Source organism: Trematomus bernacchii, unplaced genomic scaffold, assembly GCF_902827165.1.
Source record: "Trematomus bernacchii unplaced genomic scaffold, fTreBer1.1, whole genome shotgun sequence".
Taxonomy (NCBI): Eukaryota; Metazoa; Chordata; class Actinopteri; order Perciformes; family Nototheniidae; genus Trematomus; species Trematomus bernacchii.
In genome coordinates this window covers 3,790,712-3,804,595 of record NW_022987531.1, presented here as the reverse complement: position 1 = coordinate 3,804,595, position 13,884 = coordinate 3,790,712, and the positions used below count along the sequence as shown (strand labels likewise).

At 40.8% G+C, this 13,884-nt stretch overlaps 1 protein-coding gene across 1 annotated transcript in view; it reads right to left on the bottom strand.

The window, feature by feature from the left end:
• LOC117475719 (SERTA domain-containing protein 2-like) overlaps positions 1-13,480 on the bottom strand; it is a 53,350-nt gene extending 39,870 nt beyond the window's left edge. The window contains 1 exon segment of the mRNA XM_034122038.1: positions 13,258-13,480. The gene's annotated coding sequence lies outside the window, so the exon portion shown is untranslated.
• Positions 13,481-13,884: the final 404 nt, after the last annotated feature.

Here is a 13,884-nt window from a genome sequence, read left to right as displayed (position 1 = left end):
TAACAAAGGACAAAAAAGACTTCTTCCCCCCCCACACTCACTCACAGTCAATCCCCATGATGTAAACAATCGTAGGCTCTCGGAGTCACATAAGTGATTGATGTTTTGTGAGTTAATTTGACTTATTTGTTTGTGTTTTTGTATATATTGGATTTAAGTTTTTCTGGTAAATGGTCTGTGACATGAGTTGTTTGTTTAATGTACTGATTATTATTTGGGGTTAAAAATACAGAAATTTTATGTTGAAAGCGACTTGGTTGATTATTATTTTTCCTTTTGTAAACTTCAGTAGCTAGGTCACCGGGCTATCCCTCTGTTTCTGCGTGTTTAAGCATATCATTTTTTGACAGCTGGCTATATTAAATATTCCTCTGTCTGGCGCCCAAATTAAATGTATTCGTTCAGGGATAACACCTACGCTACAACATGAACAGTAATCTATTACTACTTCCCGCCTGCTGCCCTCCTACACCGGAGCAGACTGGCTGAGTCAGCGCCGCTGCTCTATCACGATTCAGCCTGACACACTTTCCCTCCCTCACCCACCCCCCCACTTTCCTTCATGAATCTCTTCATTCACTCTGAGCTAGGTTCAAAACGTTCCTCGCCCCTCTGCTCTCGCTGTCACACTCTTTCTGTCGCGTATGGCTGCTCCTATCTCTTTGCGAAAAAATATATATAAACACCCCTCTCCCCACCATCTCCATTTTGTCCCCTTTTTTCGTTCGATCGACCCCCCCCCCCCCTCTCTTTCTCCCTCCCTCCCGCCCTGCCTTCAGGGTAGCAGAAGGGAAGTGAATGGCTTCAGCCATCCCAGCTGGTCCCATCACCTGGCAACCCAGAGTAAAACAAAAACACACACACACACAGGAAGGCAATGCACACACACAGACAGGTTCAAGAGCAAAGGAGTGCATGCATGTTCTTAGACACATGCAGACAGATATATGCAGATGAATGCACCCCCCCACACACACACGTATCCCCACTTTTGCTCCCTCCAAAACTCACATCCCAAAAAACAGCCAGTCAGCCATCCCGTGCAGACTCCTACCCATCTTCCCTTCCTCCAGTCCCCCACCCATCGCGCCCTTCTCCCCCCCCCCCCTCCCTCCCCATGACCCCCTCCAGACACCCAGTCCTTTGTCCACACTCTGCTTGGCGCAAAAAACATATTTGGGAAAAAAAAACAGATGAACATGTGTTGGTCCAAAAAATAATTGGGCACAAAGCAGAGAGAAAATGCAACGTTTGTGGTGCTCACACGCAAACACAAAAAAAAGTGGCGTGTGTGTGTGTGTGTGTGTGTCAGTCAGTCAGTCATGGTTTGAATCACATAAATGTCCCTCTGCTAAAACCACAGAAAGGTCTTTTGAAAATAAAATCTGTAGGTTCCCATTATCCACTTAAAGAGGATGTATTCTGCTCATTTTCAGGTTCATATTTGTATGTTGCGTCTGTGACATGTCTCCATGCTTTAATGTTCAAAAAGCTCTTTATTTGTCTCATACTGCCCTATTTTCACCATCTGTCTGAAACCAGAGCCCAGTCTGTTCTGATTGGTTAGCTGGCTGGCTCTGTTGTGATTGGTCGACCGCTTATAGATGTCCTGCCAATCACATGTGGTGTAAAGTAAGCATTTTGTGATACTTGTACTTTACTTGAGTATTTAGATGTTTTGCTACTTTGTACTTCTACTCCACTACAGTTCAGAGGTAAATGGTGTACTTGTACTCATAACTGACTACATGTATTTAATACCTTTAGTTACTTTACAGATTTGGATTAATGATGTGAAATATAATCAAGTCTTAAATCAGACTTTAGTTCCACCTGGAGTAAATTCACAAGCTACCCATGCAGTATACATTCAAACTAGCTGCACCTTTACCAGCTTTGATAACACTTTAATGATCAATAATTATAAAACATATCATATATATTATTCTGAAATGGACCAATCTGCATAATGACTACTTTTAATTTTGGTACTTTAAGTATATTTTGATGCTAATACTTTTGTACTTATACTTGAGTAACAATTTGATTGCAGTACTTTTACTTGTAACGGAGTATTCCTACACTATTTTACTCAAGTACAAGATCCGAGTACTTCTTCCACCTCTGACAATCACATACAATGTGTTGGAGTGCTAGCCAATAGGAGCACGAGTGTAACATAATGATGTCACTATGTCACGGAAGAAAAAAGGACTCCAATGGAGGTGTTTCAGGCAGGAAGGGGGAGTGTGTGGGAGAGAAACTCCCTCTGGAGGGAACACAGGGGTTGTAGTAGAATAGTCCAAAAATCAGCTTCTATCGTCTAAAATGCTTAATAAGCACCGTAACTTTCATGATATCATTTCTCGTGAACGGCCGAATGTTGGGTCACGGCAAATGCTGCGGCAGCAAGGCATTGTGGGGCAGCATTTTCTCCTTTCCTTTTGTAAAGGAAGGTCCAGTGTTTCCTAAGCTAAAGGAGGTTATAAAGGAAGTTTCAAACCTCCTTTCCTATCATCTAGACTCTAGAGCAGTGGTCACCAACCTTTTTAAGCCCAAGATCCCCGAACTCGGCCTTGGTGAAAGGCGAGATCTACCTATTGCAGAATTGAGTGAAAAAGACGGCCCAGACAGTACTTCCAATTTGAGGCCTTATATGTAGGCTAATTGCATCTGAATTACATCAAATCATTTGGTTTCAACCAAGAACACAACATAACTAACATGTCAAAAAGGATAAATATATATATTGACATCATACCTATCATTTTAAGTTTCATTCATTCCTTCATTACAATCCTAAATATAAATGTATGTAGCTTATTTTCCATTTGTTTGAGTGAATGAGTACATTATTTTGTTGACAGCAACAACGACAAAAATAACATCTTGCAGTGAGCAGATAACATAAAGTGCCATTTTAACTGTGAGGCTTATCCACTGAAGCTTCATGCAAGTGCAACATTTAACATTAAAACTAGTTATTTTCAACAATTCTTACAAATTTAAAATTCTAACATTCTTTATCCGTGCATAGACCATTGGTGCGTTCACACCGGACGTGATGCGATGTTTGGGGACGGCGCGATTACATGTAAAGTCAATGCAAAGACGCAGACAGACGCGGTTGATGCGAATGACGCGTTCGCGCGGTAGCCAATCAGCGGTGAGGATCTCAGCCTGCCGTCACTGCCGTTGAATCAGAAAACCAAAACATCAGCCGTTAGCTGTTAGCACACAGAGCTCACAGCTCCTCATATCTGTTCAGAAACTGGACAAAAGTTAAACATCAACAAAACACAGACTGTCTGTGTCATGGCGAATACAGTCGCTGTTGTGTCTGTAACATGTTGTGAGTCTGGACGAAGCAGCTACAACGTTAGTTTAGCCTGATCGATCCGATCTCCATTCAGAAAACACGCATTTTTCTTCGCCTGCCGTCTTGTCTGCACACTTGTCAAAGCATTAATTAATGGTTTTTACTAACCAGTATCAGTATGTAGTTATTCCGGCATAATTTTGAAACTTGTATTACAATTAAATCACGGTAAAATATGTTCATTTTGTTGTAGTTGGTATCTACCATAAGTGCAGTGAGTTAAAAAATATGCAGCATCACTTGAAGTCAGTCTATTATTTTCGGGAGCGACAAGGAATGTCTCAAAGAAACGTCAATCAAGTGGCACCTGCTAACGGGGTGGTGGATGATAGGCTTACATCTAAACACTCAGTGGTCAGTGGTCACCAACCGGTAGATCACGATCGACTGGTTGGTGACCACTGATCTAGAGAATTCGAACGGCTCTTATCATGGCGGCCACTGAGGTACTTCCGGGTCATTTCACTCAGTTAGGAACCTTCCTAAGATAAACTGACAATTCGACTGCAGCCCGGGACTTTAGCCTTTGCAGACCATGTACATGCAAGACGGCAGCAGTAGGCATAAAAACATAAAAGTAGCATAAATATATTTCTGCGACGCTCACATGTGAATCTGCACATCCTGTACAAAGCATTACAAAATCAATACATGCTACACACCACAGCTAGAAAGTTCTATCATACATGGATGTCAATACACATTGGTATATTCTCATTGGTTCTACTCTTTGTTGCATTTATATTTGTTTGTAGCTGTTGTATTCAAGGCATGACAAACCTAACCCCAGACAGGAACCTACAGCAGCTGTAAGAAAAGGAATAAAATGGAGGAGCTATTTGGCCAAAACATAAAAATGTGTCTTTATAAAAGCAGTCAGAGCAGGGCTGGAGGGGAAAAAAACAGATGGGGTGAAAACATATTTAGTTTCTCCATCAGCACAGTAATTGTGAGCCAAACCAAACCTATAAGAAAAACGCCGTACTCCGAGAAAGTTCAGCCCAAACGGCTCAAACAAACAAATAGAGAGAAAGTGAAATGGAGTGAGACTTTCTGGGAACAACACAATGTGGAAAACCTGAGAATGGGAACTACTTCCAGCGGGATTTGGATATGTAAAAACAAAAAGGATGGAACATCATGGGAAAATTGTCTGAACTGAGTCTAGTCCAGACTCATTTGGTATGTTGCTTGTCCAAAATGGTTTAGTTTGGTGTCATTCAAAGCTAAACCCATGTTGTCCAGTGTAATTAGGCACACTCAATTCATGGGCAGCAGGCGACGTACACTGTATTCTCGTGCCAGTTTTGTGTCCGGTCACAGGTTGTTATAACAACAGAAAAGACGGTGGAAGATCCAACGAAAGTTTGATAAAGTTATTACAACAATATGTGTTGTGATGTTTTTGGTGTCCTCCACATTAATTAAGAAAGAATCTGTAAAACAACGCAAATCCAAGTTTCTAAGAAGGACGTATAATGCTAATTTCCGGGTTCATGTTTGTATTAGTGCCTCTACTGTGACATGTCTCCATGCTTTAAGGTTCAAAAAGCTCTTTTCACCCTCTGTCTGAAACCAGAGACCAGTCTGCTCTGATTGGTTAGCTGGACGGCTCTGTTGTGATTGGTCAACCACATAGATGTCCCGCCCCTTAGCCTATCATGTACAATGTGTTGGAGCGCTAGCCAATATAAGCCAGAGTGTTACGTAGTGATGTCATTATGTTGCAGAAGTAAACAAAGGAGTCCAATGTAGGCGTTTCGGCAGGAAAGAGACTATAGGAAATGGAGAACCCCAAAAAGCATGATAGGGGACCCGTTAAACTCTCAGAATTGTAAAAAATAGACTCAAATCAATCATAAAAATGATAGAATAAATGTTTTTGGGACCCCTAGGCTGGGTGCCACTACAACGCACAGGCTCTTTTTACCCTCATGCAACATAAAGCAGATTGTAACCACTTCCTCACAGATCAGCCTTTCAGTACGTTTCAACTGGGTACAACATGTGTTCCCTGTGCATGCATGAGCAGCTGTGTGTGACATGGTGTGTGTGTGTGTGTGTATTTGTCACTCCAAGCACACAACCTTCTTCCACACGAAGCCCAAATGACGATGCTACACACATCTTCATTGAGGGAGACACCCAAACAGTCATCTCCACAAATGCTACTCTGTGCTATTGACACAGATATCAGCCACTTGAATGGCTGCCAAGCTGACACAGCCCTGTATAACAAAGTATACATTTATTAATCTATAAATCACACAGCGGCTGCATGCCAAATATCCCAATATCAGCGCCGGGCTGTTAGCACTCCCTTGCCTTTTGGCTGGATGTTTTCAGTGGTGGCACTATATGTTCCCTAATGTTATCGACAGCACACTGTACCGTATATAATGCTGTATAGTCTACTGGGAGCACAGACCTTCATGCATATGTACGTGTATATAGTACACACTTTCACACATGTTTACCAGTTAACATTTTTAGTGTCTGCTGTTTAAGCAAGCAGTTCATTTTTTAAATCGTAGTAAACATTATTATTTCATAGAACATTTCTCTGCAGAAAGGGACCGAATATGTAATAATTATAAAGACATTGAGCACAGTGTAGTCGGACGCAACCTTAACTACACTTCAAAACAATTAAATGAACTCAAAACTTATGACATACATTGGCTTGGGTACCAAAGGGCTGCCGGTTCAAGTCCCGATCGTCTAGAATGTGGACTGGAAGCTGGAGAGGTGCCAGTTTGCCTCCTGGGCACTGCCGATGTGTGTGTGCATTAATGTATTTGCTGGCCTATATGTGTGGTGTAATGTAAATAACACCATAGTGAACATTGAATTTACCCTCAGGGATTAATAAAATAGGTCTCACTTTGTGCTACTGATAATTAGCCAAAGTTAGCATACAAACATTCATAGCTAAGATGATGACGAGCACGGTACATATTCAGATATCATTATGACAGCTTGGTGGTTTAAATTTGATGACGTGAAGCTGTCAAGACTCCATGAAGCTTTTCGTACACTGATTTTGATTACCATAACTTTTTCTTTCTTTTGCTCAAAATCCTTTGAATAAGTAGGTATTGCATTCAATACATGTGATCAAATACGAATAATCTTGACTCTAGAAAAAAATATAGAAGTTGACTCTTTCCAAGTGTTGGTCAAACTTTTTGTTAAAGTTATGCTTTAAATCAATTAAGGGCATTCTAAATACTGCCTTGGCTGGGCCCAGTGCTCAAAGTAAACCCAGGCTTCTCTTTTTCTTGAACAGTTTCACTTCAACACCCTCGCATATACTAAATATACTCTTTGTATGTAACATTTCAATATATTGTGCAGCGCACTTAATGCAGAAGAAACTTGCTGCTAATGATGCAGCATAGTGATTCGTTCTGGTTATACAGCATGATGTTAAAAACTGAGCAGCATATCCTTACCGTCAAATGCACACTCACAGAGGAGAGGAAGAGTATGTGGGCGGGGGTATTCCAACAGAGTGATGATGTAACATGGACTACTACACAGGTGGAGCAATGAGTCACTCTGCAGAGGGAGGTCACATGATATTGTCCCAACAACTCAACATCTGTGTGAGCCTGGCTTCATGTATAGGCAAAGTGCTCAGAGGATGTCATTTTCTCAACAAGGTCTGCAAAGAGTCCAGCTTAACAATGGATTTAGACTGTAATAATCGGAAATAATGGTAACCCTTTCGTTCTATCTATCCTGTCAATCCATCCATCCATTCATTTTATATATCCATCTATCTCTCCATCCATTTGTCTTATAGATCCATATCCATCCGTCCCCCATTTTATAGATCCATCCATCCATACATCCATACATCCATCCATCCCTCTATATTATCTATCTATCCACCCATCTGTCCAATAATCCACCCCTTATTTTATCAATCCATCCATCTGTTCATTCATCCATCGATCCATCCATCAATACACCTTATAAATCCATACATTTATCCATCTATCTTATCCATCCATTGATGTGTCCCTTCATCCATCCGTCCATCCATCCTCTCTCTGATTCCAGGATTATCTATTATTAAAGGTCACCTACTGTATCATGCTATTTGTAGGCAATAGCATAGGTCTCAGATAAATAAAAAACATGTCTATGAAGTGTTTTGGTCAACCCATTCTAGCCAAGCCTCATATCCCTCTATTTCACTTCCTGTTCCAAAAGTGCCGATTCTTGGTATAAACAGGTCTCTCTTGAGAATGAGACCCTGTGTCTCAATGAGATGTTCACCTGTATAAATAAAGGCTAAATAAAAAAAAATAAAAGCTTTTTTTCTTTTAAACTGACAAAAATAAAAATAATAGGGGGCGGAGCTTATGCCGGCTCATGCGGGACCTGGCAGATACTGTCTAAAATGCTGAGGTGATGAAACGCAAGGATTATTAGATCAAGGAATATTAGATCAAGGATTATTTCTGAAACAGTATGGAGCTCAAAGGCTTTCTCTCTTGCCGGTTATACCACAAGGTGAGTTCCTTTTTTATTTCCTGCTTCTTCACACACATGCTCTCTGCAGTACAGGTTAGCTCTGAGTGTTAGCAATGCTAATGTAAACACTGACCATATTACGTCCAAAACAGTCGGGCATTGTTTCTGATAGCAACGTTTCTGATAGTGCTGTGGGTCCGCCGCCGATATTACGTCATATCGGCCGCAAATCTGGATCAGCTCCGTTGTATCCCCGTTTTGAGATATTTGGGTGCGGAGGAAAAGAGAGGGGGTTTTATTTTCTGACGCTGCGTGAGTTCCCCGACACACCGGGGACACACATTTATGTATAAAAGACATAAAAAAGTGCATTTTGCATGATAGGTCCCCTTTAATACTTTTATCTTTTGCCTCTCTTTAAGAGGCCCGCTCTTCTGACATCTGATCCATCTGTTCATATGTTCTTCACTGTGTGTGTACTGCATGTTCACTATATGAACCTCAACTCTAGACCTCTCCTGTCTGCTCGGGATCTCTGAATGCAGAACAACACTACCACAGTCATAAAGTAGCCTACTAAGGTCATTATGATGCACATAATAAGCATACTTTAAGTACAGCGGAAAATAACATGCACAATATTGTAAGGAATCATGATTAATATTAGGAAATATATCGACATTAGTGGATGAAAATGTCTTCTGTTCCACACTTGTTTTAGTGCATGACAGTTGATTGTTTAAGTAAAGTTTGATAAGGTGACACAATGACTATGTGAGAGAGAAAGAGAAGGCAAGGTGCTGCCTAATCATGAAAAGGAGGTCAGTGCATGAGAGGTGGAGGAATGGGGAGCACTCAAATAAAGTCACTGAGATCATGGAGCACACACACATTCTTATACACACACATGTGAGGGTGGATTGAGAATTTACTAACCCTAACATGCTAGTGTAATTCCTTCAAAATATAAATTGCACACTTTGTTGTCAGGCAAACCCCCCACACCCACTGCTGATGATTTATGACATTAGTCAAAATAGCAAATATATATACAAATACACAGATAATTGTTTGTTCCTACTGATCCTTTAATGTCATGTTATTTTGTACCAGAAGAAAAAGTGGACAGATTTCCAAAAAAACGTAACTAAAGCTCTACTGTCTAAAATTGTCAATGACACCAATTGTGTCTGCTCAGTTTCAAGAGCAATATATCTGGGGATGATAATGATAGCTGAAGGGAGCAACAGTGAGGGTCCAGCAATACTTTCAACAAATGGCAGGTAAAGCCCACAACATTGCAGGAACATGATCTGCCCCCCCACCTGCTGTCTCACTGACCCGCAAGACCATGTACATGACACATTTAAAAGGATTACTCTGAAGTTGGACTGTTCAGTCTGGAGTGAAACATGGGCTAAGACCCCCGGTCCACATTAACAAGCTTAATACAAGGTCAGGGGCTTAGGCTCACCAGATAACCCCACTTATAGGTCATACCTGTTCACTTTCAGGGTTTGCAGTGCAGTAATGCCAGTCCTACTGAGGGATTATAGTGTGGAGATGCTATCATCACAGCCACTCTCCTACTGTCTATTTATAGATTTATAGTTCTCTCTCTCTCTCTCTCTCTCTCTCTCACACACGATGCCAAATGCATAAAAAGAGAAAGGCAGAAAACATTGGTTGATGCCATTCAGAGGAACTTCTGAAGAGTTTAGTTCTGTTCAAGGATATTTGGAGCAGTGATGTGACTGGAGCACACCTGACATGTTTGTCAGGTGTGCTCCAGTCACATCACTCCTCTCCCACCTGTAGCCAAAGGTCACCTTATAAGATGGTCATTTCATTGAGATTTCCACTACATTAATGGAGTGCTTTATTTAAACTATGGAACATCCAGTTGAGTTCATTTGGTTCTCTGAGAACTCATGTCTATAAACAGATACTGATTATGAATGCAGAATCCGTACGCAACAGGAAAATATTTGGTATCTGAAGTGTTCTGGTTTCCCATGCAACCCCCGAACACACAGAGTGATGATGTACTTTTGTAGGCAAGCCCAGAAGTTAGCATTGCAAGGACTCCCTCGACAAAAAGCCATGGCATTTTTTTTCATTGGATTTCGTTGCTATTGCATAAGCTCTGTTGCAAACACACTTCTATAATACTGACTATGCTTTGTTCCGTAAGGATATTCTCCACATTTAAAAAAACGGTTGTGATTGTTGAAGCGTATATCATTAGGCTATAAACAAACTACATCAGCGTATTAGGCTAAAGTTTTTAGACACAGAGAAGCTTAGGAGATTTACTGGGGTATTTTATGTCGTAGGTCAATACATGAAAATCTCTTACGATTGTGTTAACCACAGACCTTATTTCAGGCATATAACAGACATGTTAAAAAAAAGTTGACTTCAAGACAAGGGAACTGGAAGAGGTAGTGCAAACTCATTTTCGGGTTTCAGGACTTATTCCTTCACCACTCAACTGGCTAATGTTTGACAAGGGTTTACCTCGATAGTAACTCAAAATTAGCTTATCAGGTCATAGACATACTGTATTTTCTCTACTCAAATGAGCAGAAAATAGAAGAGGAGGTCTTATTCAAGATATCTGCACCCAATGGGTGTCAACTTTGGGTGAGAACAAATGTACTCATGCTTAACCTTGAGCACCAGCTGCTCTATCTTGTGGAACAACAGTTTCGAATGGCAGGTTGTAAATGAGTTGAATGGAAGAACGAGATAGTATGTGACCTGTTTTCTACTGACAAGTTTACAAAATGTGGACAGGTTTACTTTGTTCATTAGGAGAGTTAGAACTCTACCAGCAGTTTTGAGATGTACCATAGGGAGCTAGTTCTGGGTCATGAATGTATCGTCATGTGAACTCTGGATGGCAGCAGAGTTTATCTGCCAGACGGGCCGCAGCGTCTGAGCTCTAGGCAGAAACTCAGACAAACTACGGCACCTTAATCTGGATTATCTGATGAATTAGAAGCCGGGTCGCTTGTGTAATCCCGTTGACAAAGTTGTGGCAGCTTTTCAGCCATTTGATGGTAGCCAAATTATCCAGGCCAGGCATCCCAACATGGGCCAGACTGACTGAAGCAGTACCATTTTTTTGAATTACCGTTTTTGTTAGTTTTAGGTTTTCTGTGATTTGTCAGAGAAGCACCACACTTTGGTGGAACTAAAACAAGTCTAGGGGAAACTACACACTTTAAAGTCAAGTCAAAATGATACCAATTCATTTTTTATTTCATAAAGTTCACAAGGTTTTTTTATTTTTCCATCTCAAACCCTAATATGAGAGTAACTATTAAAGCTGTCAAATAAATATTGAAAAAAACAGTACTCCATCTAAAAAGTATCGTAGTTTAAAGTAACATAAATGACTATACATTTTTGTAGGCCTTGAAGTACCTCAAAGTTGTAGTACAGTGGGTTACTGGGCTTGTTGCACTTTTCATCAATGGGCGCTTTCACACCGCAGTACTTTTCCCACAAAGGTTCATCAGAATTTAGTCCCTGAGGGAGGATTAGGCAAATGAAGCAGCTGACGTCACTTCTTCTTCTTCTGCTTTGGGTTTACTGGCAGACCGCAAACAACTTCACGGCGTATACTGCCACCCGAAGTCCCTGGCCGGAAGTCCCCGGAGTTGGGGACTGGCTTCAGTAGAAGCTGCTGGGACTCCCAGCAGCTTCTACTGAAGCCTTCCGAGTAAATCGCCAGAACGCAGACACCTCCTCATCTCCACCGCTCCCATGTTTTCTTTTGTGTTGCCATAAATTAGTCTCTCTGCGTTTCTGCACTGGGCTAATGCTAATGCTAATAATGCTAATGCGAGGATAATGAAATGGCGGCTTCACAAAACTTTTTTGGAGTTTTACGGGGCGTGGTTTGCATTGCGCCCAGCCAATCAGACATAGGAACCTTTTTTGCTAGAGAGCAGGTACTTTCGTGGGAGAAAAAGGGGGTAAAAGGTTCTCATTAACTAATTTTAGTTCCAGATTTTTTTTGGTGTGAATGCAACATTTCGGAACTATATCGGAACTAAAGTGGGAAAAGTACAGCGGTGTGAACGCGCCTATTGTGACAATTTACACACTGAACCGGAAACATAAAAGAGACGACAAAAACGTTTATAATTATAAAAGTAAGATGACACTATCGTTGGCAAAATGATATTCTCATAAAGAATAATAATAATAGAAATACATTTAAAAATAAATAATAATTACATCAATCAGAATAATCCATGCAATAATTACGTTATAATCAATTCAAAACATGTATTATCCTACAAATATAATTTTCCTAAAAATGAACTTGATGACATTACATGCACGAGTCCACACACACACACACACACACACACACACACACACACACACACACACACACACACACACACACACACACACACACACACACACACACACACACACACACACACACACACACACACACACACACACACACACACACACACACACACACACACACACACACACACACACACACACACACACACACACACACACACACACACACACACACACCACTGACGGTGTGAGTTTTACCATAACCTGCTTATATAATGCAGACAGCAGCATCACAGCGGGGAATACACTGCTTTCCTCAGAGTGGAGAGTACATCATGGACAGCTAATGTCATGGTTTCACTCAGAGTCTGATGATAACCTTTTCTTGTGATAACCTTTCAAACTGTAGTTCCTGAATATTGCCTTTTGGAAAATACACATTCAAAGTAAATATGGATGTTTTAAATTTGACAGTAATTTACAAAATGTGGCATACATATAAAAAGATGTCCACATAATGTAAACCACCTGTGTTCTACGGCAGTCCCACTGTCTGTCAATAGAAGGAGGATGTCGGTACAATTTCCAAAATATAAGTCAATACATTTATTTATAAATCCAATGAATATGATTATTTGGTGTGTCATATGTATGCCGATTTAAAGCACTGCTTCAATAAATATAAAACATATTAGCTCATTCTGTCTCTATGTATCAGCTTTAATAAATAGGCAAGATCAAATAATCCAGCATTTCTCTGGTGCAGTTTGGCGGTAAAGGCAACGCGTAACGGGGATTCCACGCTGCGCGTTTCGACTTGTGGAAGTGTTGACTAATTAAGACAGACAAGAGTACCTGTCCGTTCATTTGACCCGTATATGTGTTAACAGTGGCACTACCAATTAAAGAATCATTTTTGAACAATGTTTAAGGTGCTGAAACAAGGATGCGTTACATTCAATGCCAAGAAGTTAAAGGGGAACATAACAAGAAACAACCAGGAGCCCCAAACACCAGTAAACACTACAAGAGTTAAAGGTAAAACTCTAGACACTCACCCTCAATGACACAGCCGTCCAGCACGGTGCTTAAGTAGAAAAAGATTTGACAGAGATGGCTTTGGAGATGTTGTTGTTACAGCAGAAAGCTCACTCCGCTGCTGTTGAGAGGTCTACTTTTCCTTAAAACTGTCAGCCTCTGTCCAACGCCTCCAATGTATCAAAAGGCGGCCAATGCGAAGTCATGTAAAGCAGCCAGTCTGGTGATGCGTTTAAGTACCATGACACGGACAGAAAATAAACTACGATCAACCCAGTCCTCTGTCCAAGGGTCTTTAAAACAGCCTACTCGGTAATATCCGGATCACTTTGGAGTTTAACTGCTGAATACGATTATAATTAAGGCTACCGCTACTTTAGCCTTAACAATACATGCAGGGAATATGTAGCCTAATTCTACTTTTATCAATGGGTGCGGGAGAGTGTGTAGAAACTTTACTGCATGAACGAACAATAATAATGCATATGATGTAGACATATGCTTATAGGCTTACACTGCTTAGATTAAAAGACTTGTTTGTTTCCCTGCCAGTAGCGATATTTTTCTGACACGAGTTAAAAATGTCATTTTTTCCCCCATGGTACATGAACGCAGCAGCAGGCAGTATGTGACAGACAGGTCGTGCA